Source organism: Schistocerca cancellata, chromosome 4, assembly GCF_023864275.1.
Source record: "Schistocerca cancellata isolate TAMUIC-IGC-003103 chromosome 4, iqSchCanc2.1, whole genome shotgun sequence".
Classification (NCBI taxonomy): domain Eukaryota; kingdom Metazoa; phylum Arthropoda; class Insecta; order Orthoptera; family Acrididae; genus Schistocerca; species Schistocerca cancellata.
Genome location: NC_064629.1, coordinates 593,381,163 through 593,395,827, shown reverse-complemented (window position 1 = coordinate 593,395,827; position 14,665 = coordinate 593,381,163). Strand labels below are relative to the sequence as shown.

Here is a 14,665-nt window from a genome sequence, read left to right as displayed (position 1 = left end):
TTATCCTACGGACAACACATACACCCATGCCCGAGGGAGGACTCGAACCTCCGATAGTGGGAGCCACGCAGACCGTGAGAGGACACCTCAGACTGCATGGCTACCCCGCGCAGCCCCTTAAATGAAACGTTAAAAACCCTCCTCATGAATAAAATGTTAAACTAAATCTGCTGTTGAGTCACTGTTGCCCAACACTGAAGGTAGTGTGCTGAGAAGGTTAAAATTGCATCGCAGAGCGGCTAAAATTGGGCAGTCCAGCAAGATGTGGACGACTGTCATAGGGGAGCCACAGCAACACCAAGATGTGTCCTTGCAACAGAGGAGGTAACCACATGTTAGCCACGTATGGCAAATGCGGAGCCGGCAGAGAACCACCGAGTCCCTGCAAGAGGTCTGCATGGAAGTCTTCCACACATTCATAGTCTCCTTAATGACACGCAGTCTGTTGTTCGTATGGAGACTATGCCACTCTATCTCCCAAAGCCGAAAAACCTGGCGGCGTAATAATGAACACAGGTCAGTGACAGAGATGCCTATCTCCAGAAGCGGTTTCCATGTAGCTTGTTTGGCCAGCCTGTCTGCAAGTTCATTTCCTGGGATTCCGACATGACCCGGGGCCCACACAAACACCACTGAATGAATGGACATTCCAGGGCATAGATGGACTCCTGGATGGATGCTATCAAAGGATGATTAGGGTAGCACTGGTCAATAGCTTTTAAGCTGCTCAGGGAGTCAGTACAGAGAAGAAATGACTAGCCAGGGCATGAACGGATCTACTCAAGTGCAAGAGATATGGCCATCAGGTCTGCACTGAATACACTGCAGCCATTGGGCAAGGAATGTTGCTCAATATGGCCTCTGTGGACTTGGGCAAAGCCAACACGACCACCAGTCATCAAGCCGTCAGTGTAAACCACTTCAGAGCCCCGGAACACGTCAAGGATCGAGAGGAAGTGACAGCGGAGAGTGGTGGGGTTAACTGAGTCCTTAGGGCCATGTGAAAGGACCAGGCGAAGCTTTGGCCTATGTTTACACCATGGAGGTGAACATGAATCGACCTCGAGTAGAGGTGGTAAAGGGAATGACTCCAGTTCGGGCGGAAAGGAACGGACATGAACCGAAGTTGTAAGCCCTGACCTGGGCCGACGATGTGGGAGATGAACCGCAGTGGTTGGGAAAACGAGGTGGTATTTCGGATGCTCAGGAGAACTACGAATATGTGCAACATAACTGGTGAGCAGTTGTGCACGCCTAACCTTCAATGGAGGGACTCCGGCCTCCACCAGGACACTGGTCAGTGGACTTGTCCTAAAAGATCCCATCGCTCATTGAACACCACGGTGGTGCACAGGATCAAGTAAACGCAACGCTGAGGGCACTGCCAAACCATAAACCAGATTCCCATAGTCAATGTGGGATTGAACAAGGGCTCTTGTAGAGCTGCAGCTGTGTTGAGTGATCTGCACCCCAGTTGGTGTTGCTCAGGCAGCAAGGGGCATCGAGGTCCTGCCAGCACTTCCACTTAGGCTGACGAAGGTGAGGAAGTCAAATCAATCTGGTGTCAAAAACCAGTCCTAAGAATCGATATGTCTCCACTACATTGCATGGGTGATCATTAAGGTAAAGTTCTAGTTCTGAATGAATGGTATGACACCGACAGAAGTGCACGACACACGATTTCACGGCCGAAAACTGGAAGCCATGTGCTACAGCCCATGAGTGTGTCTTGTGGATGACTCCCTGTAGGCGCCGCTCAGCAACAGCAGTACTGGGGCAGCAGTACGAAATGCAGAAGTCGTCTGCATACAGAGAAGGTGAGACGGATGGCCCGACAGCTGCTGCTAGACCACTAATGGCCACTAAAAATAGAGATATACTCAATACAGAGCCCTGCGGGACCCCATTCTTCTCGATATTCGGGGGGGGGGGGGGGGGGGGGGGGGGGAACTATGGGAGGCACCAACTTGGACACAGAAAGCACAGAGCGACACAAAAGTTTGGATAAAAATCGGGAGCCGGTTCAGAGACCCCACTCATATAATGGAGCAAGGATATGATGTCGCCAGGTCAAGTCATAGGCTTTTCATAAATCGAAAAATAAGGCAACAAGGTGTTTCCATCTGGAAAAGGCTGTTTGGGTGGCAGATGCGAGTGACAAGATTATCAGTGGTAGAGTAACCCTGGTGGAAACCGTCCTGGCATGGAGCCAGTAGGCCACGTAACTCCAGTAGACAAACCAACTGCCAACACACCAAACATTCTAGCAGCTTACAAAGAACGTTGGTGAGGCTGATGGGCTGATAGCTATCCACATCAAGCTGGTTTTTACCGGGTTTGAGCACTGGTATGATGGTGCTCACCCACCATTGTGATGGAAAGATACCATCACACCAGATCAAGTTGAAGATGATGAGGAGATATCGCTTGAAGTCGGATGAGAGATGTTTAATCATCTGACTGTGGATCCGATCTGGATCAGGAGCTGTTTTGGGGCAATGTGCAAGGGCACTGAGGAGCTCCCACTCTATATATGGGGCGTTATAGGGTTCACTGTGGCATGTAGTGAATGAGAGGACTTTCCTTTCCATCCACTGTTTGATAGTGCAAAAGGCTGACGAGTAATTCTCTGATGCAGAAGCTCAGGCATAGTGCTCAGCAAAGTGCTCGGCAGTCAAGTTTGTGTTGGTAAATAACACGCCATCGATGTTAATGCCAGTGACACCTGTTGGGGTCTGGTACCCAAAAAGACATCTGATGTTGGAGAATGTTGCCACGTATGTCGCTGTAGAGCTCGCCTACACTGTTAAATGGCTTCAGCAATTTCCAGTGACCACCAAGATACTGACTTTTGCCGGAGTCACCCTAAGAAACAAAGGATCACATTTTCCACCACAGTAACGATTGTTCTAGTGACCCACTCAACCACCACATCGACGGTACCATGCGGGTGAGATTTATCAGTGACAGCAGAGGTGAAAGCTTCCCAGTCTGCCTTGTTCAAAGCCCATCTGGTTAGGTGTCTGTGGGCACGATGCCAGGGGAGTGACAGGAAGATGGGGAAGTGGTCACTACCACACAAGTTATTGGGGACTCTCCAGCGGACATATGGGAGAAATCCTGGGCTGCAAAGTGATAAATCAATGGCTGAGTAAGTACCATGAGCCACGCTGAAATGTGGGGGGGAGGGGGGGGGGTATTTAGGAGGCAGAGGTCGAGTTGAGACAGCAAATTTTCGACATCTCTACTTCGGCCAGTAAGCATGGCGTTGCCCCACAAGGTGTTATTGGCATTAAAATCACCCAAAAGTAGGCAAGGTTTAGGTAGTTGATCAATCAGTGCAGCTAATACATTCAGGGGTACTGCATCACCTGGAGGAAGATATACATTGCAAACAGTTATTTCCTGCATCGTCCTTATTCTGACAGCCACTGCTTCAAAAGGGGTTTGAAGGGGGCACAGTTTCACTACAGACTGAGTTTTGGACATAAACGCAAACTCTACCTGACACTCGATTATAGTCGCTACGGTTCCTGTAATATCCCTTATAGCTGCGGAGGGCAGGAGTCCACTTTGCCGGGAACCAGGTTTCCTGGAGGGCAATGCAGAAAGCAGGTGCAAAACTTAATAGTTGCCGTAGCTCAGCCAGTTGGTGGAAAAAACTGCCGCAATTCCACTGGAGGATGACATCATCATGAGACTGGGAAGGCATGAAGCGTGCAGGGAGGCAGGTTACACCTCAGGGTCACCTGCTGCCACCGATTGAGTATTTATATCCATTCTCCTGTGGAAGAGGCATCAGTGAGATATAGGTTCTCAGGGGACGCTAAGATATCCACCTCATCCTCAGGTGCAGAACTGGTAGTGTGTAGTGGTGTCTGGGCCACCTGGGGGCCCTGTTTCTTAGTCTTCTTCTTCATTTGCTTACCCTATCAATTCTCTTTAGGGGCTTGCTGGGAGGACTTCTCCGAAGTAGCTTCAGGCATGGAGGAAGACCGTGAAACTCTTCGTCCAGCAGCTTTTGGCTCCTTTAGGCACTGGTGTCTGCTGTGGCATTAGTGGAGACCTTGGGATAGAGGATCTCAAGGGACCCCTTCCGCACGAGATGAGCCGAAGGAGGCTTCTGCGGCTGGGGGGGAGGGGACTGGTGTCCCCTGGATTTGGCGGTGGGGCGGGGTGGGGCGGGGTGCGGGGGTGGGGGGGCGGCCTTGCGCCCGAAGTAGATGCTTTTGGAGCAACGGGAGAAGACGTGCCCCCAGCCAACTGGAGGGGGGGAAGAAGATAGGTGGCCCTGAGGGCCCACTGGTGTAGCCTTAGATGATAAGTGTAACGGCGTCATCACTGGTGATGCCATCATGGTGGCAGCATAAGAAGATAGCATGGGAACAGGGTTTATTCTTTGATATTCCAGTTTAGCCTTGTGGTAAGACAGCCTGTCCAGGGTCTGATACTCCATAATTTTGCGCTCCTTTTGGACTACTGGGCAGTCTGGCGAGCAGGGGGAATTATGCTGTCCACAGTTCACACAGGTGGGAGGAGGCGCACACGGAGTATTCGGATGCAGCGAATGTCCACAACCTCTACATGTGGTGCTGGAAGGGCACCGGGAGGACATGTGCCCAACTTTCCAGCACTTAAACCACCACATAGGGAGAGGGACGTAGGGTTTGACATCACATCGGTACACCATTAGGTAATGAATCACTCTCAAAGGCCAAGATGAAGGCACCAGTGGCAACCTTATTGTCTGTGGGTCCCCTGTAAATGCGCTGGATGAAATGAACACCCCACTGTTCTAAATTGGCATGCAGCTCGTGATCGGACTGTAACAGAAGTTCGAAATGAATAATAATTCCCTGGACCATATTGAGGCTTTTGTGGGGAGTTACCGAAACAGGAATATCACCCAGCCTGCCGTGAGTAATGCCCGGGACTGGGTTGGGGATGCCGTCTGAATCAAAACCAACTCATTGTGCCATTTGGACAGAGCTGTCATTTCCCCAAACATATCCTCCAGGTGCTCAACACAAAACAAAGGCTTCGTTTCCAGAAAGGAGTACACATTAGTTCTGCTGCACACAGAGGAGGGTGGTGGAGGGGGACAGTGAGGGCATGGGGGTGGGGGGGTGCAGAGAGTGGGGTGTGGGGTTGAGTTGGGGGGGGGGGGGGGGGAGGGAGGAGGAGACAGCTAGTGTTCAACATCCCATCATCAGAGATGGAGCACAAGCTCAGATTAGGGACGGGTGGAGAAGGAAAGTGGCCACACCCTTTCAGAGGAACCATCCCACCATACCATTTGCCTGAAGCAATTTAGGGAAATTATTGAAAACCTAAATCTGGATGGCCAGAGGCAGGTTTGAAACGACCCCCCCCCTCGAATGCACTATCAGGGTGGGTCGTTTAATTGAATATCATTAACTAAATTATGGCCACAATGTATACACAGAGTTATGCTATGTAACAAATATTAAAACAACACAATGAAAGTCTTTGGAAGCAGCATTTATTATAAAGTATAAACATATTGCAGCAGTGTGAACCAAAAACATGAACTGAACTATTACCTATTCATTCTGGTAACATTTACATGACATAACAGAAGGAACCGTATTTTGGAAATTACAACTAGAACAACAGGAAAGTATTTTTGGAGTTTTCATTTTTTTTTTTTTTTTTATCTTCTGCAATGACTGAGCATGGTGGTGCAGTGGTAAGACACAAACTTACATTTGGAAGGATGGCAGTTCAAATTCTCATCCAGTTGTCTATATTTATATCCTACATGGTTCCCTAAATCACTTAAGGTAAATGCCCAAATGGTTCCTTTGTAAAAGGCATGGCTGCTTTCCTTCCTGCCCTTCCCCTATCTATAAAGACCCTGTCATCAGTGGCACAGTAAACTCTAATCAATGAGAAAAGCATCTAATGAAATAAAAAGTAAAAGTCTGTCTACCAATTTGAGAAAAATCATAAGTTTTTTTGTCTAACATAAAGTTAGTAAACTGATCAAAGACATCTATCCAGTCACTTAAGGATGATACGAGCATCAAAAGGAGGATGCCACAGATGAGGCTGAAATGGAATTCCATCTATCCAAATTGTTTTGCAGCAGAAAATCATACTACAATTCCTCCTTCCAGTTGTCAGAAGGATTCCATTATGATGGCTATTGAAACTAGTGATAAAGCACTCTGTCTTCAGGCCACGAGTGGCCTACTGAGACCATCCGACCGCCATGTCATCCTCAGTGGAGGATGCGGATAGGAGGGGCATGGGGTCAGCACTCCGCTCTCCTGGTCGTTATGACGGTATTCTTGACCGAAGACGCTACTATTCGGTCGAGTAGTTCCTCAATTGGCATTACAAGGCTGAGTGCATCCCAAAAAATGGCAACAGCGCATGGCGGCCGGTATGGTCACCCATCCAAGTGCCGGCCATGCCCGACAGCGCTTAACTTCGGTGATCCCACGGGAACCGGTGTATCCACTGCGACAAGGCCGTTGCCTGACACTAGTGATAGCAAACTAAAAACTCAACTACACATCATTAAAGAAAGAAAAGGATCTTACAGTATGTCTGTATGATTCTATACTCACTATGTGAAAGAACTTGTTCCCTTCCAGCAAAAGTTTACCTTAGGATGCTCAAGGAATGAAGCATTATAAGTGAATGGGAAACAGCACAGATCATTCCTCTTACAAAGATGGACCATTAGACAAATGTAAATCACTATAGGCCTATACTGCTCAAGTCGGTCTGTTGTATAAATACAAAAAGTGGATTATGTTTGCATGTTAAGACCTTTTTCAAAACAGAAAATCCTCTCATAGGAATCAAAATGGATTTAGGAGAATCTTCATTTACTCCACTTGTTCTATTCACCCATGGAATTCGTACGGCAGCAAACAGAGCTGCCTAAGTTGATTCCACATTCCTTGACTCCCAAAAGGCATTTGATACAGTTCTACATAGATGCTTACAGAACAAAATATCAGCCTATGGTGTACCAAACCAGCTGCCATCAACCTGAATGTTGCTTCAAACACTGAAATGCTTGACTAGCCACAAGCCTATTGCCTTCCTTAACCTTTGAACTGAGTTATCCAGCCAGTTATTGGAGGACCTACAGATTTGCGTGGACTCCAAAATCATGGTGCAACTCAGTATTTTTCATATTAACAAAACTGTCAGATGTGAAAGAAGTGATGACAGATAAAACTCCCAAAATTGAATGGAATCATAGCAGATAGAAATAAGCACATAGTAAACTACTTAATGGGTACAAATCATGATTGTTTTGTTTTGTGGCACAAAAACAACTAGGGTCATAAGTGCCCATGTCAGAACTGTAGAACAAGAAGACAAAGAGAGGTGTAAAAAACTACTACATGTTAATCCCAATCGACGCAAGAGAAGACAGCTAAAAACAAGCACATGGAGAAATGTCTATAAAACACGCCATAGAGAAACGGAGGTCCTGAACTACAGATTAAATGTCCTTCATCATATAGCTACAACGGACAAAAAAGTAAAACGCGGTCGACAGCCCAGATGTCATTTGATAAAATGGCTGATAATTCAGACGGCAAACACAAATGAGAACATAAGTGGTTAAAAAATGGCATTCCATCAAGAAATGGCGGACCATCAAAGGTTGAACACAATGAGCACAAAGTGGTCGGGGAGCACCACTTAAAAAATGGTGATGGCTAAAAAGACAGTGCCTGATACACAACCCAGCTAAAATGATCTCAGCATGGAGAGAGGGCCGAGAGGTCATCCAAGCCACTGGAAGAGGCTTAATAACCTGGAGCTTGTTCCCACGAAGGGAGGACCAGTGGTGATGCTAAAGTGACACTACCCTCTGACAGATGGCAACACAGAGATCATTGGAGAGAATGTATGAACTAGTGAGCCGAGGTACGAGGACTACAGCCTTGGCAGCAGCATCAGTGGCCTCGTTTCCTGCCAGACCGACATGACCAGGAACCCACACGAACATCACAGCAGCTCCATCAAGGGTGAGCTAGTAACAGCTTTCCTGGACCCTTTGCACTAAAGGATGGACAGTGTATAGCATACGGAGGCTTTGAAGGGCACTGAAAGAGTCGGAGCAGATAACGCAATTGAAAAGTGTGTATCGGCGGACGTACTGCATTGCCTGATGCAGGGTGAAGAGCTCTGCTGTAAATACTGAACAGTGTACCAGAAGCAGATATCGAGAAATGTCAGTGCCAATGACGAAGGCACACTCAACACTGCAGTCAATCCGAGAGCCATCAGTGAACACAAAGGTACTATCGCGAAGTTCCACGTGAAGGTTGTGAAACTGAAAGTGATAGAGCGAGGCTGGAGTAGTGTCCTTAGGAAGCGAATGAAGGCCAAGGTGAACACTGGCTGCCACACAAAGCCAAGGTGGTGTAGGGTTCACACCCATTGGGGAAAGTGGCAAGCGGCGTGAAGCCAGAGCATGAGCCGAAAGTGAACTCCAGGAGGTAACAGACAAGAGGGACACACCCCACACTGGTGATCAAAGGAGCCTGCAGAAGGAGGCATAGGATTCGTGGCCATACATGGCAGACAAACGGCATGCATATTTGCTGAGGAGAAAGTCACAGAGGTAGGACAGCACTAGTTCGGCAGCTTCTGCATACAGACTCTCAACCGGGCTAATGTAAAAGGTGCCAGTGGTCAAATGGATACCACGATGGTGGACAGTACTGAGACAGTGTACGGTGTGCAGATGCATAAATGAAACACCCATTGTCTAGTTTCAAATGCACAAGAAACCAGTAGAAATGGAGGAGGGTGGTTCGATGTGCTCCCCAGAAAGTGCCACTGAGGACATGTAGGACACTGAGGGACTGGCATACATATACATATACATCTACACACATACTCCGAAGTCCACCATACGGTGTGTGGTGAAGGGTACCTCGTACCGCAACTAGCATCTTCTCTCCCTGTTCCACTCCCAAACAGAACGAGGGAAAAATGACTGCCAATATGCCTCTGTATGAGCCCTAATCTCTCTTATCTTATCTTTGTGGTCTTTCCGTGAAATATAAGTTGGCGGCAGTAAAACTATACTGCAGTCAGCCTCAAATGCTGGTTCTCTAAATTTCCTCAGTAGTGATTCACAAAAAGAACGTCTCCTTTCCTCCAGAGACTCCCACCCGAGTTCCTGAAGCATTTCCGTAACACTCGCGTGATGATCAAACCTACCAGTAACAAATCTAGCAGCCTGCCTCTGAATTGCTTCTATGTCCTCCTCAATCCAACCTGATAGGGATCCCAAACGCTCGAACAGTACTCAAGAATAGGCCGTATTAGTGTTTTATAAGCAGTCTCCTTTACAGATGAACCACATCTTCCCAAAATTCTACCAATGAACCAAAGATGACTATCCGCCTTCCCAACTGCCGTTACATGCTTGTCCCACTTCATATCGCTCTGCAATGTTACACCCAAATATTTAATCGACCTGACTGTGTCAAGTGCTACACTACTAATGGAGTATTCAAACATTACGGGATTCTTTTTCCTATTCATCTGCATTAATTTACATTTATCTATATTTAGAGTTAGCTGCCATTCTTTACACCAATCACAAATCCTGTCCAAGTCATCTTGTATCCTCCTACAGTCACTCAACGACGACACCTTCCCGTACACCACAGCATCATCAGAAAACAGCCGCACATTGCTATCCTCCCTATCCAAAAGATCATTTATGTAGATAGAAAACAACAGTGGACCTACCACACTTCCCTGGGGCACTCCAGATGATACCCTCACCTCCGATGAACACACACCATCGAGGACAACGTACTGGGTTCTATTACTTAAGAAGTCTTCGAGCCACTCACATATTTGGGAACCAATCCCATATGCTCGTTCCTTACTTAGGAGTCTGCAGTGGGGCACCGAGTCAAACGCTTTCCGGAAGTCAAGGAATATGGCATCCGTCTGATACCCTTCATCCATGGTTCGCAAGATATCATGTGAAAAAAGGGCGAGTTGCATTTCGCAGAAGCGATGCTTTCTAAAGCCATGCTGATGCATGGACAGCAACTTCTCTGTCTCAAGTAAATTCATTATATTCGAACTGAGAATATGTTTGAGAATCCTGCAACAAACTGATGTTAAGGATATTGGTCTGTAATTTTGAGGATCCGTCCTTCTACCCTTCTTATATACAGGTGTCACCTGAGCATTTTTCCAGTCACTCGGGACTTTACATTGGGCAAGAGATTCGCAATAAATGCAAGTTAAGTAAGGAGCCAATGCAGTAGAGTACTCTGTAAAATCGAATTGGAATCCCATCAGGATATCATGTGAAAAAAGGGGGAGTTGCATTTCGCAGAAGCGATGCTTTCTAAAGCCATGCTGATGCATGGACAGCAACTTCTCTGTCTCAAGTAAATTCATTATATTCGAACTGAGAATATGTTTGAGAATCCTGCAACAAACTGATGTTAAGGATATTGGTCTGTAATTTTGAGGATCCGTCCTTCTACCCTTCTTATATACAGGCGTCACCTGATCATTTTTCCAGTCACTCGGGACTTTACATTGGGCAAGAGATTCGCAATAAATGCAAGTTAAGTAAGGAGCCAATGCAGTAGAGTACTCTGTAAAATCGAATTGGAATCCCATCAGGACCTGGCGATTTATTTATTTTCAACCCATTCAGCTGCTTCACAACCCCAGGGATGTCTATCACTATGTCCTCCATATGGGATTCTGTACGAGACTTAAACAGCAGTACGTTTGTACGATCCTCCTGCATGAAAGATTTCTCAAATGCTAAATTTAAAATTTCAGCTTTCATTTTGCTGTCTTCCGTTGCCAGGCCAGACTGATCAGTGAGTGACTGGATGGAAGCCTTCGACCCGCTTACTGATTTTACGTAAGACCAGAATTTCCTTGGGTTTTCAGCAAGATCTTTTGCTAAGGTATGATGGTGGTAGTGGTTGTATGCTTAACGCATCGCTCTTTTTACAGCAGCAGCAGTAGTAGAGTAGTAGAAGGGTTTTGTGGGCGCACAACAGCAAGGTCTTCAGCGCCCGTTCAGTGTCATAGCAAGACGGGGGTCAAGAAAGAAACTCAGAACATTTACATCAAACGGAACATAAAACACGGGGAACAATCATGGAAAAATACGTGCTCACCCACACCGAAGTGTGGGATGAAGCAGGGCGTCAGCAGTAAAACATGGACAACACAGGAAGAAAAAGGTAGAGGGAGCTAAAACAATGGAGCAGATGGAAGTGGCTGGCTGACCGCAAGGAAAAAAGGGAGGAGTCAGCCACTCTGCAGTATACTAAAACCACCAGCCTAAAAGTTTAGGCCAGAGTCCAGAAACATCACAAAACTTAAAAACCCTAGACACACACGTCTCATCGTTAGCTAAAACACAGGGCAGATCCCCATCAACTTGTGCTTCTGCCCTTGCATCACGGTATAAAACGCAGTCTGTTAAAATGTGCCGGACAGAGATGTGCACACCACAAGCATCACAAAACGGATGATCCTCCCGCCGTAATAAATAGCTATGTGTCAGAGGACAGTGCCCGATCCGAAGACGTGTGAGCGCCACCTCTTCCCGCCTGAGCAGCCGGCAGGAGGAATGCCACGGCCGAGTGGTCGACTTTACCGACCGCAGTTTATTGGCCGTCACCGCCAGCCATTCGTCCTCCCACAACTCCATGCACTTCCTGTGGAGTGCAGCGATGACTGACTGCAAGGGGATAGGACACTGGACCACATCCTGCTCTCTGCAGGCCTCCTTGGCAGCCCAATCAGCCTGTTCATTGCCCCATATGCCGACATGACCAGGCACCCAGCAGAAGGATACCTCTTTACCCCGCCGTTGGAGCAAGTACAGTTGGTCATGTATCAGCTGGACCATCTCTTCAGTCGGGTACAGGTTCTGCAGTGACTGTAAGGCACTAAGAGAATCGGAGCAGAGAAGAAATCGATCTCCCCGAACATGATGCATCTGCTCCAGTGCCGTCAGGATCGCGTGGAGCTCCGCTGCGAAAATGGTATATTCAGCAGGGAGGCGAATCCGGGTAACATGATCAGGGAACACCACAGAACAGCCAAGGAAAGTCTCCTGTTTGGAGCCATCAGTATAAACGACAGTGAAACCGTGATGCACATCTAAAATGTTAAAAAACAGAGATTGGTACGTAAAATCTGGTGTCCCAGCTTTCTTAAAATTAGTCAAATCTAAAATAAGTTTGGGTCTCCGGAGGAGCCATGGTGGAGATCTGCTCCAACCACGACGTAAAACACAAAGACCAGCCATAGACATCGCACCGAGGCAATCCTGTGCGCGAATCCCATAGGGCTGCGTCGCACGTTGCCGGTTATGAAACAATCGTGCCAGAGGAGGCTGAGCAACGGTATGGTTTGCAGGGGTGTATGGTGTGGACAAAGTTTTATACGCCTGGCGCACTGTAAGTAGCCGTCGCCGCATATGAAGTGGCGGTTCACCAGCCTCTGCACAGAGGCTGGGTATGGGGCTAGTTCGGAATGCCCCAGTGGCTAACCGAAGCCCTTCATGGTGCACAACGTCCAACATTTTTAAGTAAGGAGGCCTCGCAGACCCATACACCGTGCACCCATAATCGAGCCGAGACCGCACAAACGCCCTGTAAAACTGGAGCAGACAAGTCCTGTCAGCTCCCCATGTACTGTGGCTAAGACATTTTAAAATACTTAAAGCCTTAAGTGACCGCCGTTTCCGGTCTTTAACATGAGGTAACCACGTGAGCTTCGAGTCAAAAATGAGCCCCAGATATCTCACCGTGTCTTTAAAAGTAAGAATAGCGTCCCTCATCCTCAACTCAGGAAAGGTTAAAATCGAACGAGAACGGTTAAAAAGAACACATACAGACTTCTCGGTGGAAAACTTAAAACCACTCTTCTGCGCCCAGTCATCCAAACGCCGAATCGTAAGTTGCAACTGACGAGTTGTCGTTGCAAGGCTTGAAGAAGAGCAAAACAAGGAGAAATCATCCACAAACAAAGAACACTGGACAGGACTTTTCACTATGGACGTAATGCTATTAATAGCGATGGCAAAGAGAGTCACACTTAAAACGCTACCCTGAGGGACACCGTTCTCCTGCTCAAAGCGATCAGACAGGGCATCACCAATCCGGTATCTAAAATATCATGGCAAGAGGAAAGACTGAATAAAAAGAGGAAGACAACCACGAAAACCCCAATCGTGAAGCTGCTACAGGATGAGACGCCTCCAAGTAGTATCGTAGGCCTTCTCGATATCGAAAAATACACCTAGAAGGTGATGACGGCGTAGGAAAGCTTGTTGTATAGCCGCCTCCAGGAGGGCAAGGTTATCGAAGGTGGAACGAAACCTCCTGAACCCACACTGAAAGCGACTAAGGAGTTGCCGGGATTCTAACATCCAGACAAGGCGGCGGTTGACCATCCGCTCCAAGGTCTTCCCTATGCAACTAGTGAGGGCAATACTACGGTAGCTACTTGGGCTCGTGCGGTCTTTCCCAGGTTTTAAAAAAGGGATTAAAACTGCCTCACGCCACGCGTCAGGAAAGTGACCCGACGCCCAAATGGCATTAAAAAGTGCAAGGAGGACTTCTCTGTTCCGCATTGTGAGGTGCCATAGCATACTGTAATGGATCCTGTCGTGACCAGGGGACATGTCACGAGCCCCAGACAATGCAGAATCCAGCTCCCACATAGAAAATGGGCAGTTGTAAACTTCATGAGAGGTGGACTGGAAGTTCAGACTACATCTCTCAGCAACCGCTCTATGGCACTGGAAACCGGGATCCTGACTGGTTGTGGCAGTAGCTGTGGCAAAATACGCTGCCATAGTCTGGGCAATGTCTCGCAGATCCGTGTGGAGAGTGCCATTAGTCATTACAGCAGCTATGGGGCACCTCCCTCCTCTGCCAGAAATTCTCCTGATGGTCTCCCACACAATGGAACTTTTGGTGGAACGATTAATGGTGTTCAGGAACATATGCCACGACCTCTTCTTGCTCTCACGAATAATGCGGCGACATCTTGCCCTCGCCACCCGAAAGGCTGCAAGATTCTCAGCAGTCGGCCGACACTTGAACCGACGCAGAGCCGCACGCCTGGTCCTGATTGCAGAGCGGCATTCGGCACTCCACCAAGGTACAGGTGGCCTCTTCCGGTGGCCTGTGGACTGTGGAATGGATGCTGCAGCGGCGTGGTGGACCGTTTTGGTAATATGATCCACCCACACCTCAACATTCGCACAGTGTTCGAATTGGGCCAACTGGCTATAAAGTGTCCAGTCAGCTCCACTCAGCACCCATCATGGTGGTCTCCTTTCGGGGCCCACGCCATCTGGCAGGTGAATCCAGATTGGGAAATGATCACTGCCGTGCAAGTCAGCGACCACTTCCCAGTGAGCACTGGCGGCAAGAGCTGGAGAGCAAAGCGAGAGATCAATGGCAGAGAACGACCCAGTCGCTGTGGAGAAATGAGTACTCTGTCCTCCATTGAGCAAGTAGGCACAGGATGACAGGAGAAGCCTCTCAATTGCTCTACCCCTGGGGCAGGTAATTGCAGAGCCCCAAAGCACATTGTGGGCATTAAAATCACCACAAATAATGAATGGCTGGGGGAGCTGGGTAAG

The 14,665-nt window shown here is 47.9% G+C and overlaps 1 protein-coding gene and 1 pseudogene across 1 annotated transcript in view; both read right to left on the bottom strand.

Annotated features, from left to right (window-relative positions):
- The window catches only part of LOC126184676 (complex I assembly factor ACAD9, mitochondrial-like), a 107,033-nt gene that overhangs the window by 71,728 nt on the left and 20,640 nt on the right, over positions 1-14,665 (bottom strand). The gene's annotated exons all lie outside the window — the stretch shown is intronic.
- Positions 6,388-6,505, bottom strand: LOC126185993 (5S ribosomal RNA; annotated as a pseudogene).